We start from the raw sequence: 19,251 nt of genomic DNA on the forward strand, positions 1-19,251 counted from the left end.
TTTATCCTCCAGAAAAGGGAAATCAAACTGAGCTAGTATAAAGGGTCATAAATGATTACTGAACTAAGTTTATTGGAAAATTTCTAACATATCATTTATATTTGGCTTCAAGAAACTGAGAGGAGCCAATCTTGGGTATTAAATAAATTTAGCAGCAGTCTTTAACTGTCTTGTCCTCCAGTCTGTGCAAAGACTTTCTTCTCAGCTCAAATAATACCTTTCTTTTTTTAACCATTTCTTCATGTGAATTCTGATTGACAACAAGTAATTGATAATATTACTGGTAAATGAGGTTTTCCCTTAATCTTCTGTGGCTTTTAAGGAATTAACTGATCATGTATCCACATCTACACAATCCCTAGTCACCTTGTCACCATGTAATTAAGTCATTTTTTCTTTCAATCAGGCATTCAGGTCTAAGGTAATTGGTGTTTTATCAAAAATTATGTACATTCTGGACTAGTATTTCTGGTCTTTTTAAGTTTAATGCAAATAAACAAATATAAATTTCTTGTATGTAAATTGGAACTTGTTTAAGAAGGAAATGAAGCATTTTTTTTACTTATGTTTCACTAAGTGTATAAAGTGTTCTATTAGAAGTGTCCATTTGCAATTTACCACAATATTTTCACCTAAATTTTACAATTTTATATATAAGCAGGCATATATTAGACCAATATTACATTTCTCTTCTCTTTGGACCAGTATTTATCTGAGTTACTATACAGACCTTTCTGCTGTGCATGTCTCTTTTCTTTTTCTTTATTTTGCATTTTATTTTGATATGTTCTTCTGGTTATATGTAATATATTCTTATTTTAGAAATGCTAGAAACTATAGAGGAGCTTAAAAAAAAGATTACTGTCAGAAATAAGCATCATTATTTCCACTGTGTTTTTATTTATTTGTCAACACTATCACTGTAATAATAGTCAGTCTGTGAAATGGATTCAATTTTGTGTAATACTTCAATAAGATAAAAGATAGACATACTATATATATAAATAAATAGCTCTATTACTTGGTCATAGTGGATAAGATGTAACATAATTTTAGTTTTTATTTCTTCAAAGAATTAGAAATTTGGATGTCTCATAATAATGGCTTGCACATGTCCTCAGGAAATAGAAATAATCTAAATTGCAAACATGTTTAATAAGTCCTTCCAAATTCTAATATTGTGGTTTCTTGAATGTTTTTATGTCATGGTCTTACTGCCAACTATTTTATAATATCTCTGTAAAATAAATTAAAATCAATTTTTCTGTCACACAAAACAAGTTGTTTTTCAGCTTTCTAATGGTGGTGATACCTTTGTGAATGCTAGCCCTTCCTCTACCCTTTTATACCAGTTAACATATATGATGGGCCAAATTTTACGTAAACAATCCGCACAGTAATTGTTAATTCATGAGCTAACTAGACTTCAATGGCCTCTTTTACAATTTTTGTCTTTTTTTTTTTGCTTTAGAGTTTATAGATGGTTTATTCTTCATTTCTCTTTTTAAATTTTTTTCATTGATTTCTTTTTAAAATTTTTTGAAGATTTTAATTCCAGCTAGTTAACATAGAGTGTTTTATTAGTTTCAGGTGTACAACATAGTGATTCAACAATGTATTCTTCATTTCTTCAAACTATTTTAATGAGTAGGTACAGTTGGCTCTAGAAAGCAAATTTCAAGTAGGTTTCTTTTTATATGTGATGTCAGTTCTCAGAAAAATCAGTTCATTTCATCCAACTGGTTTTCCTTTACCTATCCAGAGTCCTCAGTTGGAGTGACCTTTGGAGTGACTGGTGTCTTGAGTGATGTAGTTAATGAGATCTAGCGACATCATGACCCTGACCCCTTCATGGCCCTGACTCCTCTCATCCATCTTCTTAACCCCACAGGCTGAGTCAGTGTGTAGAATCAGGATTAAACAAGTGTGAATAAACAAGTTCAAGAGTTTTCTGTCATGACTGCCAGCTCATGGCAGTGGCAAAGTAAGACATAGAGAACTTAATACCGAGGGTGCTCTTTTGTGCACCTCCATGCATCCTGCCGGAGAGACCCCACTGTTTGTGGTCAGTGCAGTGCATCTAATCTCAGTTTGCTCCATTCCTGGACAGTGATGGCAGTGGCCTTTATAATCACATAGCTGTTGGCACATTCAATGAAAGGAAGGCTGATCTATCACTTACCCAATGTCACACGTTAGGAAAGCTTTTATCTCATTAACTATGATTAATGTTTGTATGTAATGGGCTTGTCATGTAACTGTTCATATTCAGCAGTTTTGAATCCCTTAGCTTACTTGAATGGTGAAGGGTATTTCTCTTTTCAGAGGAGAGCTTTACCTTCAAGACCGAGTGGGCTTGTTCTCAAATCACTGATGCCACATGGCAAAAAAAATAACCCTGTGATCAGCTCCTGCTTGACTCGTTCTCCACCACTGGCGTTTCAGTGTATTACCTGTCATTGAACTTGGGATGTCTTTATATAACCGCAGTCTAATTGAAAAATAGGAATGGTTTGGTTTATATAGAAAAAAAAAGTAGAAGAAAAAGCAGAACTTTAAGGAAACATTTGTCTGTTCTCTCTTAGCCAAAAAGTTGCTTTCCTAATACGATTTCCTAAGTCTGTTTTCCCAAAGTGAGATGAAAGGGGTAGAGATAAAGGATGCAGTTACTTTCTTGCCTATGGCTGTGGTTCTCGCTTTATCTGTTCTACATTTGACAAGTCCTTCCCCTTAGCCCAGGGCACCATTTGATAAGTTGACCAGTCAGTGATTAAACATATTTATTTAGTTCAATGGGTCAGAGCTATTGCGACAGATAGAAAATTACTGATGGATGATCAATTTCAGCACCTCTGACATCTGGCCTCAGTGTAGTCCATCATCAGAGGACTCATAACACATTTGCTTGGACAATAACATGCTCAGCTACCTGTGTGATCACAGAGCTGGATATTGGAAATGTTTCGTTCAGAATTAATAAGACCAAAGTCACAGGAATTAGAAGAGTTCTGTACCGACACTTGAAAACTTAAAAGCACCCGGTAGCTTACACTGTTTATGGCCCCAATGAGAACTGACTTGTACTTTAAATATGCTCGCCGAGTTTGGTGATGTTTTTATTGTTTCTTTAATAAGCATATTTTGGAATTGATGAAATAGGTATTTGGAAATACTTTGGAAACAAGATTACATATAAAAAGATTACTTGTGTCAAAATACTCTATTTCATGAAGTAAAATAACAGTCTTAAGTTTGGGTCTACTGAAGTTACATGATTAGTAAAATAAAACAACTCACCTACTATTGAAATTCTTTCAAAAAAGATTTGTAAACACCTTCATCTGTTTATTATTACTGTTTGTGGTTCTTTTATCCCAAATGAATTCTAATAATTAAGAATAAGAATCCTTTAGCAAATACTAATTGAACATGGAGATATATTCTACTCCTCTGTCCACTTCATTAAAATGTATTCCAATGCAATCTTCTTCACATTCCTATTTCAAACTTCCACATAAAATTCAGGAGTAATCTTTTGATGAGTTTTTTAAACAGATATGATTCAGGTTAGCAGTTTGTTTTACTATATGCTCAGATCTTAAAATCTGGCCACACTTGCTAAGAAATTAATAGGTCACAACAGACAATAAGCTTTAACTTTTATTTCGGCTCTACTCTCATTTGTAAATATTTCATGTGACTATACCTATATCTTTATGTTCCATGTGTCTAAAGGCCTATGTGATGACAATCCTACGTTTAATATTTATGTATGCTGTCATAAAAATATTTGTGAAGCTCAATATGATTCTAAGTCTTTAAATAGCTTACTTTCGCACATTTTCCTGAACTTTCAAGCTGATAAGAACTTAGAAATATTATCTTTACTCACAAAATAAAGATTGACCTCATTGACATTACAGTTTTTATTTATTCACTAAACACACACCTGAACTATTTGCCATAAAATTGACAGGCCCTGTAGAATATCCCCCTTTCTTTTTTTTTAGTTTTCTTTTTTTTTTTTTTTAATTTATTTATCCATTTGAAAGAGAGAGATAATCCCCAAGCAGACCCCTCACTGAGCGTGGAGCCCACCAACATGGGGCTTGATCTCAGGATCCTGAGATCATGACCTAAGCCAAAATTGAGAGTTGGACGCTCAACCAACTGAATCATCCAGGCACCCCTGAATGTCCAGCTTTTTTATAATATGTGATAACTTGGCAATATTACAAGCCATATGGTCATTTTTTTATGGCTAAAGACTTCCTCACTTGTCTTAAAATTAAACGAGGTTTCTTTTATAGTTCTGTGGAACCTTTAGCAGCTGACTATAGCATTTAATCAACCCATCTCTCCTTGGAGAACTCTAAGTTGGCTTAACTTAATCAACCCATCTCTCCTTAGAGAACTCTAAGTTGGCTTAACTCTAAAATTTTTGGATGAATCCGAGTTTCAGGATCCTTTCTTGAATCTAGATGTGTGAGTCAGAAAAACTGTCATAGATATTCAGATAAGACACAATTAAAAAATAAGGGAGGTCAGTTGAGAAAAACTGAATTTGATTTGGAGAATTGATTTGAGTAGTTGCGGGGAAGTCATTGTGACGTTTTCCTTAAAGACCAGCCCCTCTAAATATCAGAACATTCCACAGTTGTCATTTACTTCAAGTCCTTAACTGTGATGACCAACACTTAATGCTTTCTCAGGTATATTACACTGCACTTTTAAATTTGGGGGAGGCATCACCCTGTGCTCCATATTTTGATTAGTTGTTAAATGCCTGCATTTGCCTTTCCCTTTTATTTTACACTCTACTTCTCTCTGAAATAACATGAAATTTTTTATTTACAATTTCTGGCCTATAAACTGTATGTAAGTTGCCAGAAGTAGGTCAACACTAATTTCCATAAAAAACAAGCAAACAACATGGGAAAGTGATATACATTCTTTTGGAATAAAGATCATGTGGATCCATCCATTACATGAAAACTTTGATTCCATCAAAATGAATCAACTGTGATGATAATATTCAATGATATGAGTTGATGTGTGTTGAAGTTTCTTTGGGTAAAGGAACAGTCCTACATTGGATTGCCCAGTGTTTTCACATAGGAAAGGACATGATCATCTGTAACCTCATAGGGAGACTGAGAAAGTAAGCAAAGTAATGCATGCTAAAGTGCCTTATGAACTATAGAAAGCTCCAACAATGTGAAGTATGTTATTTACAAGTTGTGCAAGTTTGTTGAAATGGATAGTGAGGAAGAGAATACCCAGCAATCCATTCTTAGAGGCTTCTGTGCCGACAGTCTAAGACTTATGGTTTTACAGAATTCGTATTGACATGTAATGATTTTTCATGCAAGGACATTAACATTGGCCAATTTCATGTACTAAAATGCAATGCAAGAAGCAGCTCAGAGCCACAGGTTTTTTTTTTAATTTTTTTTTTTAAAGATTTTATTTATTTATTCAACAGAGATAGAGACAGCCAGCAAGAGAGGGAACACAAGCAGGGGGACTGGGAGAGGAAGAAGCAGGCTCATAGCGGAGGAGCCTGATGTGGGGCTCGATCCCAGAACATCAGGATCACACCCTGAGCCGAAGGCAGACGCTTAACTGCTGTGCCACCCAGGCGCCCCCAGAGCCACAGTTTTTAAACGCTGCCTTCTATATTGCTCTTGTAAGCATTTGAATCACTAATTTGGAATGACTTTTATCCTCGTCTATTTTTTTTTCATAAACCCTAGTTAGTGTCAATGATTTTTTTTTACTTCTTTTAAATTATTAGATTAGTGCTTTGCATCATCAACAACCATGATTTTCTGCATTTAAATTACATCTTTTAAGCATTGTGAGGAACAGTTATGGTAACAAGTGGATGAACGCATGATTAATTTAACTTGTAACATGCATTGGCATTTATTCCAGTGTGTCCTGCATATGCATTGTGCAGGCTAACTTTGGGAAGATTTGACAAAGGACTAAGACAGTGATGCTGACATTGCAATCTAATAATTTTACTTGGGTGACCTAAAAGGATTTAGGCACTGGGGGAATTTTGCAAATTATGAAGCTTCTAAAATGCGTGCTGAAAGGATACAAAGTAAATCACATTATGCCTCTGATCTGGATTGATTCATATTATAATTACCTCTCAAAAAACTGATGATATGCTAATACTAAATTAATAGTTGTAAGTTGATAGTAAAATTTTAAATGTGGTGTAGCTACACAAAATATGGAAGGAAAGTTTGCCTTTATTCTATGAATTTAAGATTAGCCTGGCACCATTATGATTTCTAGCAGTTACAAAGATAGAATTCGATAGCATAGCTGGAATTACAATAATAGAAATTGGCTTTAAAAGAAATAATGAGCTAAGTATATTGCCCTCTTCTGTATTCAGAATATTATACATCTCAGCTAAGTCTGAATACAGACTTTAGGACAAAATGCTAAGAAGAAACAATTGAATAATCATTTTAGTGAGTTGAAAGGGCAACTTAAACTTGGAAATTGATCGTAGCTGTTGCGAGCCTTGTTTGACACATTCTTTGTGATGAAGAAGCCCCCAAAATGTCTTATTAGTCAGTGTTTGGGTGAATTAATAGGTTTGAGTATTATTTAGTAGATGTTTAGTAGTGTTATGTCAATGTGAGTGTATGCTGTGAATCATATTTTTTTGGAATACTTTTACTAAGATCCATTTCACTGTCTATCCAAGTAAGTCCCTCACTTGTTGGAATTGAGGGAAGAACGATCTTGTTTTAAATACTTTCCAGTTAACCTAGTTAAGCCAGATTTCTTTGGCTTGTTTTGTTTAAGCCATGATGCTCTGTTGGAAATCATTCTTAAAACTTTTATTTTATATTATGTATTTTATTATTTTATATTTTATTTAAATTTATTTGTTTAAAGAAATTAAAATATTTATTTTATATTATGTATTAGTTGGAATTTCTTGGGTAATAATTCTGAGCATGAGTTCTCCTTAAGTTTATAAAATCTTGAGTATACATGCTCTGGTATGTGAGTGAAAAATTCAGCCTTTTCTTTACATAAGTCTAACACTGATTATGTTCTGGAAATTTTCATACACCATTTTATCATCACTTTAAGCCAATGACGTTTAGGTTATTATTTTCTTTTTTTCTTCATGAGGAAATTAAATGTCAGGTTCTACAAAAACTCTGCTTAAAGCCATATAGCTAATCAGAGGGGATTTTTGTCACATTTCCCAAGTGTCATTTCAATGATCTGGATTTCTTTCTACTTAAAGCAATATCTAGAGTATTTGATCTTAGGGACAATTGTTAGGATTGATCTTTTTGTGAGTATGAAGTGCAATAAACAATTCTGATTTTGTGAGCTCAGGATCTTGGCTTATTGAGGTATAACTCTCGTTCTATGTAGACGAAGTAGATCGCTGTTCAAAATACGAGTGTGTGCACATGTGTGTTTATATGTGGAGAGAGAGCAAAAAAAAATGGTATCCAACATTAACCTGTTTCCCAACTCCACAAATGTGGACTGTTTACTTTGTGATCACAAACACAGGCACTTTGTGTTTGTTTTTAATTTCAGACTAGTGCCCCTCGCCATCTAAGCCTGCAGATGTAAGCAGATGCAGATTTGGTGGTCGTGCATACACACGTGTGCATGAGTAAGCATTGCCTAGGCAGAGAGTTGAAGTTATCACTTAGTTCTCGCCATCCCTTCCCTTTTGTGTGAACTGAAATAGTTAACGTGTAAATTCTTCGTGAGCTCTTGTACTCAAAGAATATGTAGAAATCCCCAAAGTTAGCTAATTTAAACTGAGATTATTGCCACACCAGTACTAAACTCATAGAGAATGGCTGCTCCAGAGGCTGAAGTCCAGTCAAATCTCTTTCTTACGGTGATGACAATATAAAAAATGAAGCTATGATGCTTCACTCAGAGCTTCCTTCTCAGATCTATTCCACATGTGGCGTTGTGGTAATATTGCAAGCAGTGAAGTATTAAAACCGTTTTGTCTTGTATTCTTTCATTCTGACAGGCCAATGACATAATGTCGACAAGCCATGTCTGATAGATTTGAAATTAAAAGTGAATGCCCTGACTTTTTTTTCCCCCTAGCTCTTGCCTAATGGCCTTTGAGCCAATATGCTATTTCACTGCTTCCGACATACTGTCTTCCACAGTAAGTCTGGGAACAGCTTGGGAGGGTATTTTCTCAGGCTGCAAAGGATGGTTTGATCAAAACCATATTACTTTGTTATTAAAAGAGAAGAATGGAGAGGAATCAGCAGTAACAACAAAGTCTAGTTCAGGAGCCAAACTCCAAAAAGCAGTTTGCCGATAAAGATGTTAGCCATATATATATATATATATATAATATATTATTATTATATATAAATATATTTAGATATATTATATATATATTTATATATAATATATATATTAAATATATATATAATATATATATATAATTCTTTCACAACAAAGTTAACCAGTTGGTTTTCATAAACATCCACAGAACAACAGCATTTAGACCACTAAAGTAGAAATTTAAAACACTCTACAAAGTGCCTTTTAGTTTACACTATATCGTGTAGCTCTACTATAGAATTAATTATGTAGTAATTGTGTCATCCAGGAAAATGATAACAGTGTATGGAACCGCAACTTTAAATATCTCCCAGGCAGATATGTAGTTTTTTTGTTTTTTGTTGTTGTTGTTTTAAAACCATTTTTTAAAAAGATTTTATTTATTTATTTGACAGAGAGAGTGAGAGAGAGCACAAGCAGGGGGAGCTGCAGAGGGAGAGGGGGAGAGAGAAGCAGACTACCCACTGAGTAGGGAGCCCATCGTGGGGCTTGATCCCAGGACCCTGGAATCGTGACCTGAGCTGAAGACAGATGCTTAACCGAACTGAGTCACCCAGTCGCCCCTGTTGTTATTGTTTGTTCTTATTTTTATAGTTTTTTTCACTGAACCAAAAGTTTTCCTTCCCTGGATATATAATTTGAGTTTTTTTTTTTAGATTATTGCTTTTGTAAAGACATGTGGAAGAACTTAGAGAACTCAAAAACTAATTGAGATTGATTATTAGAAAACTTTGCAAGTTTTTTGTTCAATTATGTATTTAATTAATGAAGTACTTACTACAGTTTGTTATGAATCTAGCCTAAGGTGTGGTCCTTGCTTTTTGGCTGCTTATATACTAATTGGGAAAATAAGACACGCACATATGAAATTGTTGACCATTATAGACAGTGGGCAAGTAAGTCATAAATATAAGTAGATGCTATAGGACAGAAGCTTTAATATACATACATATACACACACGTGTGTGTATAAAACATTTAAATAAATACTTCCACAAAAGAAATTGTTCTAGGAAATCCCAGTGTCCAAAGGCCAGGTCAGATAAAAGCAGGGGATGTCTATTCCTTCCTTTCTTGAATCTTCTGAGGGTTCAAGCGGTTTAAAACCATTTTCATAGGATACCAGGGAGTCCTGAGCTAGATGTGAGCTATGGTGTAGAGGAGTTGGTGAAGCCTTCCTTGTTGGGGAGATGTTTCTTGAACCAAACAAAATTCAAGAAGTTGGAAGAGAGGAAAATGGGGCATATTCAGAAAGGAAGAATGTTATGAAGGCAGAAACTTTGAGCCATGAAGAAACTGGTTTTTGTTTTGTTTTGTTTTGTTTTATTTTTGAAGAGGTATAGGAAGACCAGCTTGGCAGGGGTGGAGTTTGAAATATTGACTTATAAGGGTCCACCTAGGTCACCGAGGTCAGGTAAAGCCAAGTTAAAGGGACCACAAAGGTAGAGTTTTTGTTGTTGTTTTGTTTTGTTTCATTTTTCTAATATCTAAGAAGCAATATGACTCTATCCAGGGCATCATTGAAAGTGGACATGACACAGAGCGCCTGGGTGACTCAGTTGACTAAGCGTCCAACTCTCGATTTCAGCTCAGGTCATGATCTCAGGGTTGTGAGATCAAGCCCTGCATCAGGCTCCACACTGGGCCCTACTTGAGATTCTCTCTTTCTCCCTCTCCCCTTGCTCCTCCCCATCCCCCTCTCTCCCACTCAAAAAGAAAAGAGAAAAGAAAAGAAAAGAAAAGAAAAGAAAAGAAAAGAAAAGAAAAGAAAAGAGGCATGACACAATGAGATCCATGTTCTATGACTTCACATCTGATGGACTTGTGGGAATGGGTTACTGTGCAAAATAAAGTCAAGGTAGGAGGAGAGTAGAGGTGTTCGCTGGATTCTTGTGTTCACTTTGGTAGAAGAAATACTGACTTTAGAAATAGTAGTGCAGTTATCTTTATTTTTATGTCCTATGTTAACTATAAAATAAGTGCATACTCCAGTATACGTCTTATTCGAGCAACCATTTTTAGCTCTGATTAAAAGTAGCAAATTGATTTATCCGTTAAAATTGCTTACAGCTTCCAAGGACTTATTTTGCTCTTTTTCTCCCTTCCTCCCTTCCCCTTTGCTCTTTTCTTATTTTCTATCTTTATTCTCCCTTTCTCTCTTTCTTTCCTTTTTTCCTTTCTTCTTTCTACATTTCTTTCCACCATACAGGATACTGGCCTCTTATTATGAATATTAAGCTCTAATATGAAGTATTTATGATGATGAAGTAAGAGTATATTATCATGATACAGGAATAACAGGGTTTAAAAGGGGAGAATCCAGGCACTTTTCAAATATTTAGTTTAAATAATGATAGGTCCCTGTTTCTGCTCATTTTCTATGTAGTGTTTAGATGCAAACTTTATTTGCTATGAAACCTGAACTCTAATTCAATTTAGGCCAGATATGCATCCTTAGTGGAAAACCATATTAACTCTAAAGCTGTAGTCTGTCTGCCCAATGTCACGATCATTGTCACATGAACATCTCTGGATTCATCCCTCTCGGTGCTGGTCAGGTAGATCCAGGTGATGTTGAAGGAATAGATTTGCCTTTGAAGCTCACTTTCAGTCACAGCTTTCAACCTTTTCTGGGAGTTGGATAGTCCCTTGGTGTTGGTTTCATTGATTATTTTCATTTCTTTCAGATATGCTACTATTGTTTTAATACGTTATTATTAATTCTGCTGATTTTGGGGCTCTAGCCCAATTCTAGCACTTTTTCACTTGCTTTACTAACAGGAATTTACTACTCTCTCTTATAAACAAAGAAAAGATTGAGAAGTACAAGAAAATAGACTGTCTAGGCTGCACACGGGTGATCAGAATGCTTGATCAAAGGTGTGATATGAATGAGTCTAAACTTTTCATCATAAGGAAATATGCAAAAAGATGTTTGGACATAGGAAGAGTTTTCTTCAACAAAAGGATCATTTCTTTTGACTGTATATATTTACCAGTTATATGGTGTACAATAATTTCTATGAAATTTTTTGTCATGTGTAAATTGATTAACAGTGGATTTTACAGAATGCGGTTCTTCGGAATTGACATCGTAGAATAAAATGTACAGGATTGTCATAAAAATATGTCTACGTTTAGTTTGTTTCTACTTCTGATGTACTACTAGTTGTTTAGCTTACATAATTAAAGGAAAACATGTTAGCAGAGTCTACAGCCTACACATGCAAAACAGGTTATTATTATTTATTCAGCTCCCAGCGATTGCACACATTTGACCCTAAATGACAAAGTAAATGAAAGCCCTTTTTCAAAGTAATACAATCAGTTCGAAAAATATTGTGCTAATAAAGTTATACATTCTAATTGAAAGATTGATGGCAATCCATTTAGTTGTTACTAGGTTATTTGTGACAGACAGATGCAGAGTAACCTCATTACAGTCAAAATTGTGATGACTTGTAGCTGAAGAGAGGAATAAAGCTGAAACCATTGTCACAGTCCATTTCTAAAATGTATTCAGAAGATGATTTAAAAGAAAATGTACGGCCATTAAATATAAGTTCGAATCGGTTACCTAGCAGTGTTATTATAGAAGCAATGAAGTAATCATCTGTTTGATCCGTAATTGGCCTACTTAAAATTCACAAATCAGATTTACTGATTCCAATTTATGTAAGAGAAATACAGTAGCAAACATTGGATTAAAAAGATTATCCCTGTGGTTTGGTATTTCCAGTTCATATTTTTCGTTGTTTTCTTCTTGATTGTTAAGTCTATATCAGTGTATTTTTAGACATTTCTGTCCACAATCACCAGTTCATGATAAATTATTCAGCACTTTTCATTTGTATGTTCCCCAGTAGTTTAACGTCAGGCTTTCAGCACAAGTTCTCAAGGGAATTCTACCAACATTTTAAAGTTACGTTTGAGAGAAAGAAGGAATACGGATGCACAATAATTATTTTTATTTCCTTGTGAAAGATGTTGACATCTCTGTGGAATATATTTCCTGTATATTTGATTTTGAAACTTTTTTTTCCCTTGGTTAATTAAAAGTCACGTAGAAATTGTAACCTAAAGAAAACTGTTTTTCCACATGCTTCCTTCTGCAACCCTACAATTTATACACACATCTCTACAATTTTGTGCATTTGGAAGGATTCTCATAGGTAGTCTTTTTGTTTCAAGAGCAATAATCCAGTGTTCCATCTTCCACGTGAAACCTATTTTCATCTCATCACTTCTCATTTCTGCTGTATTCTCACGCACAATTGGCCTCACTTCTCTTATATCTCTGCATCTGTACTTTCTCCCATTCCACAGCATCCTCTGTCTTTTCCCATGCGTCTTACAGTCACTGCAGTGTTGGGGCACCTGGGTGGCGCAGTTGGTTGAGCACCCGACTCTTGGTTTCGTCTCAGGTTGTGATCATGGGGTTGTGGACTTGAGCCCCACATCAGGCTCTGCGCTGTCGGAGTCGGCTTGAGACTCTCTCCCCCTGCCCCCGCACCCACACTCTCATGCTCTCTCTCAAAAATTAATAAATAAATCTTAAAAAAAAAAGGAAACAATCACTGCAGTGTCTTTTCATTACAGCTTATCTTACATCATGGATGACAAAGTTCTCTTATATTAACAGAGTTACCCTTTACGAGAACACCATTACAAATTTGATTTAAAGTTGGCCCTAATTTTTTTGAAAACATGCATTTAGGAAAAGTACATTTTTATTGTGTGGATAAATTATCTGTTGGGTATCTCTTATCTGCTAATAAATTTAACATGGTGTTTTTTCTAAAATAGTGTCTTTGCCTAAAGTAGGCATTTTGTCTGTCCTAAGAAATGAATTAAGAGGAAGACTATTATGACGGTGCTTCCTTATGGGTTATGTAATCAGTTAAGGGTAAAGTTTTGTCTTGCCCAAGCGAGTAAATTAAATAAACAATTAATATATATATTTTATTTAATATATATCATAGCTATATGATATGTCATATATATATAGCAAAATTTTGAGCAGGAGATCACCAGTCCAGATGAGGTTGTCGTTGAGGTGAGAGGCCAAAGGATGAAATGGGAACAGAAGATCTTCTACTCAACTCTAGTTACAGATCACTTATCAAAGATTACCTATTAACTATTATATAAATTCTTATTCTTAGTTTTTTTCACCTATAAAGTTGGATGATGATTCTAGCCTTATAAAGTGGTTGTGATAATTATACATGTAACTTTATAGTTTTGTAAGATTGATTCATTTATGAGTCATGAAGACTGGAAATGTTTAAAAAATTATACATACTTTTCATTCCTTTAAGCAAAGGATTATTGAGTGCCTGCTGGGTACCAGGTTCAGTGCCAGGTTAGGGATATGTCTGTGAATGAACCAGGAAAAAGTCATTTGTGGCCTCCTGTAGCTATATTCTCAGTGTTTACATATTCAATGCAGAAACTTGAAAAATATGTGAATGTAAATGTACAAAAATAAATTACTTGTAAGTTCTCTGTTAATGATTTGTGGATAACTATATTTTTGCATGTTTGTATGTGTGTGTGTGTGTTGCAGTGTTTTTCAGATTACCATTGTAGCTATGTCTTCTTGCTTATTTGCATTTTATTTTTTCTCACGTCATTTGGTTTTTCACCATGCTGCACATTTCCTTCCATGTTGTGTGCTAAGTTTCTTATTTTTTTATCATTGAATATTTAAGTCATTTCTAATTTTCAAGGTTATATATGAATATGTGAACTATAAAGGACATACTATGATAAAAAATCCTTGTACACATTCCTGATTATTTTTCTCAAGTAAATTCACACACATAGAATTGTTGAGTCAATGGGTATAGATATTTTGAAGAGTTTTGTGAGTTCTTCAATAAGGCTGTTTCAATTTAAACTCAATAATGCCTGAGGGTCCAGGTTTCTCATACCCTTCCTTTAGGACATTTTCCTATACCTATATGATAAATGAAATCAACATCTCAGCAATTTTACACTTTATTTCGAGTAAGGCTAAAACTTTTGTTGTGTGAGTATTGTCTTTTTCTTTTCTCTTTTTGTGAATTGGCTTTTCATGTTGTTTAAATGTTTTTTTCCTATTACAGTGATTTTTTATAGATACTTGAGAACTTGTTCCATATGAAGTACATCATCTTCTTTTCATGTTCTTGTGTGTGTGTGTGCATAATTGGAGGTTTTCCATTTTTTTAAATAAAGATTTTATTTATTTGAGAGAGAAAGAAAGAGAAGGAGCAGGGGAGGGGCAGGGGGAGAGGGAGAAGAAGACTCCCTGCCAAGCAGGGAGCCTAACACGAGGCTCTATCCCAGGACCCTGGGATCATGACCGTAGCTAAAGGCAGACACTTAACCAACTGAGCCACCCAGGCGCCTGGAAGGTTTTCCATTTTTATACAGAAAAACAAAGTAACCTCCGTGATTTCCTAGTGATTACTTCAAAATCGATACATATATAATTCCCCATGATCGTTTGACTAATCTGTTATATTGGCCATATTAATAACATTGCTTATGTGTGAAATTCTTGTGTGTGTGTGCGTGCGTGTGTGTGTGTGTGTGTGTGTGAACTTCTTGTATTAACTAGTTGCAGAAAAAGATTTTTAATTTGGATTTTGTTTTTTCCTATTGGAGTGCTAGAGTCTCTTGTTGATTTCCCCTTTGATACACATTATTGGAGAAGTTTTAGACAGCTAGCAAAGAGAAAATGACATTAAAGTGACTGAGATGTACAGATCCAGTGTATTCTTTACATGGGTGTCATTTCTACCTTTCTAATTACATAGGTTTGATACGATCCTAGACTTAAAGCTGATGGATGAAGGATATCCCCTCCCCCACCACACGCACCTTTCCCCTGAGATACACTGGAGACATTTGAATTTTCTGTCTTATTATTCATATTTTAGAACAGGTGGCCCAAAGGCTAAGTATAGATAGACTGTTAGCCTTCACAGTGTTTTGCTATTATTGTGTTCTAATTGTATATATGCTTTTAGGTGAGTCTTGTTCTCTCCAGATCTCCATATGCCCTACAAACCAGATTTACCCACAGCTTGAATGCTTTACTCATACATTACTTTGCTGGACCCAGGTGGCATGTAAATTTTAAGACAACTGCAATTAGTGACTAAAGACTGCCAGGAACAAAAGAGTCACTGGTCAAGAGATTTAAAGTCTGGTGCTGTAGGAGCTATTAAAACTGCCAATGACCTAAGGGGAAATATACAATCTTTGGGATACATAAATATGAAAAGTAAAATGTTGATAAGCTCTAAGTTCAATGAGGGCAGAACTATATATTTCTTAACTTTTAAAATCTATGACACATATCAAAGTGCCTGGTACAATTGTAAATGTCCAATTAAAATTTGTTGAATAAATATAACACAGTTTCCACACTCTTTGTTATAATTTACCTGTGAGACTAGGGAATTTAGGAACAATTCTTTAGTTTCCTAAGTTACTATCAAATTTGACCATTTAGCAAAGGAAGTATTAAATTAATTAGAAAACAGTTACTACTACTTTTTGGTAAAGTATTTGTATATTTTTTATGTGACTGTGTTTTTAAAAAGAATAATACTCTAAAATCTGGTTAAAAACAGGGAAAACACATTAAAAAATTATTAGGTGAATTCCTTTGAAGTCAGTCATTTAAAGTGTATTTGAAATGGATTAGTTTGAAAGCATACTTTCCTTTCGAATATGACCTAATATATTTCTGTGGCTTGCTCATAAAATTATGAGAATAAAGATAAGTATATTGTAATCTGTACCTACAAAATACATATGATTTATTATAGGGTTGTGATTTTTATTCAATGTCCTAGTATTGAATGATGGTGTTTAATAATACTGTAATACTGTATGTCAGAAGATTTATTGTAGTTTTAATTTCTCTCGGCCAGGAGACAGAGTACTCGAATGCGTTTGGCGATTATTGACTGATAAGCAATAAAATGATGCTACATAGAGCTTAGTAGCAAATGTTTCTCTAACTCTCTCTGATTAATATGGTCTTTTTGGTGTAATGTGTCAATTTTATCAGATTCAAATTTATCATCAAACTAGCTATAGTAGTTTTAACTCTGGGAAAGGGCTATTTTGACTGAGCTATCATTATACTCACAAATAAAATTGTTTATACCACAGGGAAAGTCCTTATGAAAAAGTCACTCTTCATTACTGCTTGATCAGCCAAAAATGCCTTTATAGACATTAGATGAAATAAATGAACTATGTATCAGTAGATTTGGAAAATTTTCATTATTCCTAATAGGCTAATGGAAGTTTCTATCCAGTCATTAAGTCTATTTTGACCACTGACTCTTTCAGTATAGCAGTCTTTAGTCTCTAGAGTATGGAAATGTCTCCAATAATTGGAAGTGCAAGAAAAATGAGGACTACTAGCAGAAATAAAAATTCTAAAGAGAGAAAATAATTCATGTAAACCATGCTTGATATACATAGAATATAGTTGAGTTTAATTGAACAAATATCTTTTGAACATCTTTTGTATGTTAAGCTGTATGCTAGGTTGCAGGTTTATAAAAATGAATATATGCTAAGAGAGAAATGAATGGATAGATGTTTATTAATCTTTTCTAGAATGCAACATATGAAATAACAATGAATAGGAACATATAAATAACTTTTAACTTCCTGTTTCCTTTAATCTTACAGTACTCATTTAATTATGTGATAAAATGCATGATTGAAACGTTTTGCAGTAATTATGGTTTATATGTACAATTTCAATTTTTTTCTGGGTGATAGAGACCAAAAAGCCATTTAAATGAAAGTTGAAAGGTGAAGGGAGATTATAAAATAAAAATTTCCTTTTCATGTCAGGTAATTTCTTGAGGGGACAGTGGTGAGTCCACTGGAGAGAGGGAACAGAGAATAATATATGTGTGATTTTCAAAGTAACAAAAAATTATGGAACCCATACTGTCCTATTTCTAAGAATTGCATCACTCCGTTGTTAATATCATGTACTAACAATAAAACTTCACTCATGAGGAAATTAGACTGCAACTCCTTTAAGAACTTTGAGACCTTCAAAAGAAATCATGCTACATACTGACCAAATGTTTGAAATCTAATATGTATAAACAAGTATGATTACCAAAGGAATCATGTACCTCTCATGGATTGTGGTGTTTTGCAAAAGACAAACAGAAAGAAATCTAGTGCTCTGCTCAACTAAAACACAGTCTGTCTTGGGATTCCTTTAATTTCTTACGCTTGCTCCTAACAAAAATGTACCCAGTAATTTTAGTGGACATTTAAAAATATTATAATGAAGAAAAATTGTACATATTTGGTTGAGCATGCAGATAATTTATAAAATAGAACTATTTACAAAGGATGGTAATCTTTGCTAGTCTGCCATATTTGGTTATTAAATATGTTGGAAGAGACACCTAATCATTTTCTTATTTCTGTATGAGGGAAAAAATTCTGATGGCGCTCCCATGTTTGTAAAATTCCAACCAAAACTGTTCAGAAAAACAGAAGTGAAAACAACTGAAATTTATTCTGTTTTCTTTCCCAAAAGTTACATCAGAGACAAGAAGACAAGGAAAAGTGGTTCTTGTGAGAAAATACTTTAAGATTATTTCCACAGCATCTTTTCCACTTTTTGTCCATGATTTGTGACCTTTGAGAATCTGGAGGGTTTAAAAAATGCACATTTAATTTTTTATTTTTTGCTACTGATTTGGGTCAAAGCATTCTTTAATGATTAAAAACATGTAAGTGACTTTTAACCTACTGATCTCTTCTCAGACAGCATAACAAGGTGTCTTGCTTTCCAGATGTCTGAGACTATGGTGTGAAAAAGAGGAGGGAGAAATCAAAGGACAAAGGTTAGCTCATATTGGGATTCTTTCAAGAAGGTTCCAGTGTTGGCATGGGCATATGCTATATCTACACTCTTTCAATTATAAACCAACATCTCTGCAGTGAGGATATTGTGAGTGTCCACATCTCTACCTGTCAACACTTCTGAAAGCTTTTCAGCACTTTGTGTCTCATTGTCCTCTTGATCAAAGCATGACCTGTTCACTAAGGCTTTTATACGATAATAATTTAATAACAAACTCTGAGCCTGAAGACAAAGGAAAACACTGTGTAGGAGGCCACTGCTAATTTCCCTCCCAACATAATCAAATCAGTACAGCTATCCAGCCAGGACTCATAACCCTTAATAAGTCACTCTACTCGATTAAGAGAAATTGATTTTCCTCTACCGTGGATCATAGTGATTATGATAAATATGGTATCTGCCGTTCATTGAGCATCCCTCCCCCCCAACCCTTTGCTGCCTGTGGCTATTTGTTTGCAAGGCGGCAGGTATACGAGCTAGAGGATGACGCAGTGTCATTAACTGCAGTTGGTATCAGGGCTTTGACAGCTGTGGAATTGAGTGGTTCCATAGATCAGCCTCGAAGCCAGTCCTAAGAGCCTTGTGCTGCAATTACACACTCTTGACCATACTACTGGCAGCCTTCCACACGAAAAACTCCTGGGTCGTGATTTTTAATTGTTGGCAATGATGGAGTTTAAACTTTTGTTGTATCATATGAAAAGTTATGTGGGAGCCGAACAGCAACATGGTATTTGTCAGGGTTCTGACTTGATCTTCTATTTGAAATCTACTGTGGGTCTTAGTTCTATCTCTACAATCAAACCTAGATTTTCAGATGAAAGTGGTATCTTAAAATAATGCTGGTTGCAGAAGCTTTGGGCTTAGCTACCCTTCTGACCTTTCCCGTAACTCACACGAAGGATCTTGAAGAGACTGATTTTATTTTAAATGATTTTCCATCTCTTTACTTCATGTGA

At 34.6% G+C, this 19,251-nt stretch overlaps 1 protein-coding gene across 1 annotated transcript in view; it reads left to right on the forward strand.

Moving 5' to 3' along the window:
• ROBO2 (roundabout guidance receptor 2) overlaps positions 1-19,251 on the forward strand; it is a gene marked incomplete at its 5' end in the record, with an annotated part of 530,965 nt that overhangs the window by 37,882 nt on the left and 473,832 nt on the right. The window lies entirely within an intron of this gene.

The sequence above is a fragment of the Ursus maritimus genome, unplaced genomic scaffold (assembly GCF_017311325.1).
Source record: "Ursus maritimus isolate PB19 unplaced genomic scaffold, ASM1731132v1 scaffold_4, whole genome shotgun sequence".
In the NCBI taxonomy this organism is placed as follows: domain Eukaryota; kingdom Metazoa; phylum Chordata; class Mammalia; order Carnivora; family Ursidae; genus Ursus; species Ursus maritimus.